This window comes from Rousettus aegyptiacus, unplaced genomic scaffold, assembly GCF_014176215.1.
Source record: "Rousettus aegyptiacus isolate mRouAeg1 unplaced genomic scaffold, mRouAeg1.p scaffold_m13_p_5, whole genome shotgun sequence".
In the NCBI taxonomy this organism is placed as follows: Eukaryota; Metazoa; Chordata; class Mammalia; order Chiroptera; family Pteropodidae; genus Rousettus; species Rousettus aegyptiacus.
In genome coordinates, this window is record NW_023416308.1 from 96,486,480 (window position 1) to 96,492,941 (window position 6,462).

Consider the following 6,462-nt stretch of genomic DNA (forward strand, 5'->3'; position numbering starts at 1 on the left):
TAATCCCGGAGTGCCTGAAGTGATGGGATCTGTTTCTTCAAGTGCTGTGGAAGGGAGCTGTACCTGCAAAGCTCCGGGAAAACGCAAAGGAGACATTCTTCCTAGTTTTGTGCCAATATGTTAAGGACTATCCTTCCGCATCCATTTTTATTTATTTTTTTGTGTCTCCTTTCCTCTTACTCGGCAAATCTGCTGACCTCAATAAGAGTTTCTGACTGCACTTCTTGCCTTATGGGATCACAGGGACAGATAGTTACTCAGAAGAAGTTCTGTGATTATTAGTAATCTAATCAAAACACTTCATGACCAGTGCTTGTTAGGTTATTCCACACTACCTGTTCCATATCTTTATTCAGGCTGGTAGAAGTGGGTACTGTGAATCGTCCTAGCGAAGAGTATAGAGTATAGGCCATGGTTTATCCTTAATATATAAATCCCAATATAAATCCCAAGCCCTGGTGTGACTTCCCCTGAAAACTTTTTGTGTTACTTCTGTGATTAATCTGAAATGTAGGAAGAAAGACAAAATGGCCAGGGACCCAGGAGCAACATATAGCCACTGAGCATGATGATTGCTTAGTAGCTGCTTTAAACATATGGGAGAAGGTGAGATGAATGAAATTTTAGTATGGAGAATACATGGCACCCATGGAAGGTTAGAGATATAGCCTATTCCAGCTTTTCTGACCTGGAAGTGAAAGGAGACAGAGCACCATGTAGTATAGTAGAAACAAGTCTGTCTTTGAAATATAAAGCAGATATGAGATTCCAATGTAACCTCTACAACTGAATGGTCTTGCACAAATGGCTTAATTTTCTCATCTATAAAATGGAAACAATGGGGGACGATTTGATGATGATAACTAGCTTGATAATAACTAGGGATTAAATGGCATGTGATCCTGTCTGTGTTATTCACCACTGTATCCCCTATTCCTTGGTGCTGTCAAGGAATTGCTCCCCCAGTTCCCTGGGTTTGGCACATAGTGGAAAGTTAGTTGTTTTTCTCTGTTCTCCCTCAACTTTTTATTTATTCATTTTTTGTGTCTGAAAGTAATGGGTCCTCTTCCAATTTTATTTATATTCATCATCTTGAGAATGTCTGAATAATGAAAACACTTATCAATTTATTACTGATTTTTTTTTGTTTAAATTAATTATTGTGATAAGCCTCAGGCATGGAAAATCCTAATGGAGGGCATGTCTGGAGCATAAGCAATAATGGAGATGTCCAAGAGGTAAGAAGGGACATTTAACATGTAACCAGGCAGTTAGTCACAGAGTCTGTTGCCCCAAAGGCTGTCTTATTAAGAAAATAGCCATATTATGTATTCAAAAAAGCTAAGACTTCATTTAAAAGTCTAATGAAATATACTACTAAAAGAACAACACTCAAATTCCAAACTAAAAGGAACATACTCTACATAGAAAATATGTGCAAGTAGTTTGGAGCATAAGAGCCAGAATGATGCCAAATCTGAATTCGAACCATCTAGAAGGAATAACCATTAAGAATATCAGCCTCTCTTTACCCAGGCCCCAAACAAACAATCAAAGACTTAACCAGAAAAATGAAGAAAACAAAACGTTAGTTGAAAATAAACCTTCTTGGCAGGAAAGTTTATCAAAATGATGACTCCTTCCAAGAAGGTGATTCAGCCAGCTTCCCAGGAGGCATACGAACCCAGGCTGCACAGAGGAATCAAAAGTACATCATGGAGAACCGTCTGCTTCCCCAGTTCCCTGGGTGTGCACTGAGCGCACCAATAAAGTCGTTCCATCTTGATTCTCTGTGATTTCAGCACAAATTGCTCTGGGGGGTTCCTTGACCCCTGCTGGAGCTCGGGAAGCTGCCAATAGGTGACTAAATCAGTGGAAAAGATAAAAGTAAGGAGACTCCCTAATCAGATTACTGTGTAAATATTAGAGATGCTTCAGAGGGCCCAGTGTATTTGGACTCTGGCTTCTGATTCCAAAAGCAGATTTGTTCTGCAGGTATCTGTGTTTATGGCCTCAGCCTACTTCCCTGTTGTCGATATTTCTAAACTTTATTTCTTGACACTTTAGTCACATCACAAGGTTATTCTTTATAGGCAGTGAGTCAAAAGAAAGCCGCAAACAACATAATCATTCTTGTAGCTACTTTCCTTTACCTAGAACTTTAGTAGGACATGAGAAATACTTAAGGTGGTCACTCCATATTGCTTTTCCCCATCATTGGATATTCTTGGAAGTCTATTTATACACCCTCTGGAACAAGCTGGGATATAACTAAATGATGAAAAATAATCCTATTCTAGTAAGAAAAACCACTACTACTACTACTATAAAAAAAAAAAAAAGAATAAATCAAAGGAGGAGAGACCTAGTGCCAGTTATGTTAGATTCTTATCTAGGAATTTTTCTCCCAAAATTAAGACTCGATAAACCTGACCTAATCAAATTGGCATATTGCAGAAGGCAAATGGAAGGCTGTATACACTGTCAGAAATTTAGCTTTGAAACTATATTTCCATTCTTCATTTAGCCAGTGTGTATATTTCAGCTAGTTTGCTCCAAAGTTAGTTCAGATACAGCAAGCTCCATTTTCTCTTTTATTATCTTCAATATAACTGGGACAGAAGTCACAAATGAAATGAATATGTGTTCTTTGATAGGTGATTGGAAAAAGATGATGTACATATATACAACGGAATACTACTCAGCCATAAGAGATGAAATACTGCGTTTTGTGACAACACGGATGGATCTTGAGACATAATACTAAGCAAAATATATCAAATGGAGAAAGTCAAGAGCTGCATAATTTCACTCATATGTGGGATATAAAAAATGAAAGCAACAAATGAACACACAAAAAAAGCAAACAAAAATTCATAGACACAGACAACAGTATGGTGATTACCGGAGGGAAAGGGATTGGAGGGTGTAGATAAGGGTAAAAGGGGTCAAAAATAAGGTGATGAAAGGAGATTTGACTTTGGATGGTGAACACACAATGCAATATACAGATAAGGTATTATAGAATTGTAGAATTGAAACCCATATAATTTTATTAACCATCGTCATACCAATAAGTTTAATAAAAAATTTTTGAAAAGCAGTGTTATAGTTTAAATGGCTGGCTCTGTTGCAAATTGGACACAGAAATCAAAAAAAATAATAATGTGTAGGGTTTATAGAAGGTTTTACATTGTCCAAAGTATGTTCACATGTAGGCATCTAGCTGTCAGGAAGTTAATTGAAATGACACAGAGTTTGGGCACAGAGATAGTCATAGAACACAATTTACTCAAACCACAATATATTCCTGCTCAGGTTAGTGGCAGACCACATACAGATGATTTTTTTTCCTTTGGCATTATTTTGCAGCCAATATTTCTGCCATTGGTGTTAATTTGATCCCACTTTGCTACTCCAGATAATAGGTTTTCAGATCCCCAGTAGGTAAAATCTCCAAAAGGAATGCAGTACAGATACTTGGGAGCCAAGGACTAGTGCCTACCACTGTCGATTTATTTGATTGCTCTTAACTCTGGAATCCTTGTTTCCTCAATAACTATTTAAACTTGGCTGTCAGACAGATCTATATATAAATCAAAGTTAAGCCACTTAATTGTGAGAAATTTACTAAAATCTTTAAAAATGAGCCTCATAATAGTTACTGTTAATGGTTGTTTTTAGGAGCGAACAACTGATGATGCACCTAGCTGCGTATCATTAACAATCAATAAATGTTTTCCTCTTTTACTTACTCCCACTTTCCCCACTTCAAATCTACATTTTCTAAATTAACATTATGAAATGTTACCATAGTATTCTGTCTCATCCCAATAGACAGTGACTTGCTATTAATTGAGGCCCATCCCCAATTACTTAAGAGCAGATTATTGCCAAAATGCAACTGATATATGAACTACTTTGTCACAAAGATCTGAGAAGACACAATATTTATTTTAACATTTTATTGTGAAACTATGTCTCACAGAAAAGTGAAAAAGAAAACATAGTCCAGAATAATAATTCTAATCCAGGCAATTGTTTAATTAGCACTCAAGAGATAGAACACTGCTATCAACCCAGATTTTCTTGTTGGGGTATAATTTTTCTTAGACACAGTCACATATACGTATAAAACGCAATTGTGATATAGTGGAAGAGACATAGATTGTAAGATCACACAAACCTGAGATTAATTTGGTTTGCCTAATTTATAAACTATGTGACTTTCGCCCAGTCACTTAATCTCTTTGACCCTCAGCACCCATATCTGTAAAATGGGAATGATAAAACCCACATTTCGGTGTAACTATGAGGGTGTTATATGTACACAAACACGTGGACATGTGTATATGTGGGCGGCATGTTTAGTTCCACAATGAACAGTAACTATTACCATTAGAAATCATATATACATCAAAGGCATCATGACATATTTGGCTTCAATACATGACTTCACTTATTCCAGTAATTTAAATTATAAACAGTTGCCTTGACTAAAATTGTCTTTTCAGTGATTACTAGTCTGAAGAACAATGATTCTTTTAAGCAAAGGGATATTTTAAATAAGAATGTTGAAGATTTATTTAATAAAGCTTTAGGTATTGTTTGTATGCACTGCAAATTAAAAACATTTGTTAAAATATACCCAGCAGAATTTCCACTTAGATTGTACATTGTTATTACTAAAATGTTAAAGAGATATTTTATTAAAATGTTCTCAATTCAGACTTTGAACTAATTGACCAAAATAACCATCTCTACTTAATCTGACTTAATCTTGATGAATTATTACCACGTTTCTACCTATAGCCTTTTGTAGCAACATAACTTTTAAAGTATTATGACTAAATTGAATGGATTATTAAACTCTCTTCTTACAGAATAAATCTTATATCAGAATATTCTAGCATTCCATTCTAGAGAAAGCCTATATATAAATTAAGACAATGAGAGAGGTGGTCCCAACTTTACTAGAATTCTCAGGAACTACATCTTTTTGCTTAAAAAACTTCTGCACCTATGTTAATAAGAGCAAAAGAAAGTTTAAATGCCTTTTATGATGGCGAGATTAGGAAAGGACTAATGGGAAATATATTTAGATAATTCACATGAAGGGTTACTTCATGTTTAGTTTTGACTTTCGTCCTCCACCTGAGAGAATGCGCATGGACAATTTTATTTCCCCACAACAGTTTTGCATTCTTATTATGTCTTGGACTTGATGTAGTCCCATTCATTTGTTTTTGCTTTTAATTCTCTTGCCTTTGAGGTCAAAATCATAAAATTTTTTCTAAAACCAAGGTCCATGAGTTTAGTATCTATGTTTTCTTTTATACAAATTATTGTTTCAGTTCTTATATTTAGGTATTTGATCCACTTTGAGTTAATTTTGGTGTATGGTGACAAATAGCAGTCTAGTCTTATTCTTTTGTGTGTGGCTTTCCAATTTTCCCAGCATGTTTCATTGAAGAGGTTTTCTTTTCTCCATTGTATAATTTTGGCTCCTTTGTCAAAAATTATTTGCTCATATATATGGGTTCATACCTAGGCTGTCAATTCTGTTCCATTGCTCTGTGTGTGTGTCTTTTTCTGCCAATGCCATACTGTTTTATTGTTTTTTTGTAATATAGTTTGAAGTCAGGCCATGTGCTAGCTCTGAACTTGTTCTTTTTTCTCAGGATTGCTTTGGCTATTTGGGGTCTTTTGTGATTTCATACAAATGTAATGATTTTTTTGTTCTATTTTTTTAATGCCATTGGGATTTTGATGGAGATTGCATTAAATCGGAACTTTGCTTTCAGTAACATGGCCACTTTTAACTATGTTGATTATTCCAATCCATGAACACAGATTATATTTCCATCTCTTTATGTCTTCCTTAATTTCTTTTAATAACGTCTTATAGTTTGCAGTGTATAAGTCCTTCATTTGTTTTGTTAAGTTTATTCCCAGGTATTTTGTTGTTGTTGCAATTGCAAAAGAATTATTTTTCATTTGTTTTTCTGACACTTTATTATTAGAGTATAGGATTTTTGGATTTTTGGCTTTATGAACATTAATTTTGTATCCTGACACTTCACTGTATTTTTTAAATTAATTCTAGTAGTGTTTTTTAGTGGAGTCTTTAGGGTTTACTACATAGTGGGTCATATCATATGCAAATAGTGACGGTTAGACTTCTTTGTTTCCTATTTGGATGCCTTTTATACTTTTCTATTGCCTGATTACATTCGCTAAGACTTCCACAATTATATTGAATAGTAGAGGTGATAATGGACGGCCTTGTCTTGTTCCTGATCTTAGAGGGAAATCTTTCAGATTTTCACCATTAAATATGATATTAGCTGAGGGTTTGTCATATATAGCTTTTATTATGTTGCAGTAATTTTCTTCTATATGCATTTTATTAAGTGTTTTAATCATAAATGGATGCTGTGTCTTGTTAAATGTTTTTCTGCC

At 34.7% G+C, this 6,462-nt stretch overlaps 1 long non-coding RNA gene across 2 annotated transcripts in view; it reads left to right on the plus strand.

Annotated features, from left to right (window-relative positions):
* Positions 1-6,462, plus strand: part of LOC118602771 — a 594,064-nt gene that overhangs the window by 438,698 nt on the left and 148,904 nt on the right. The window lies entirely within an intron of this gene.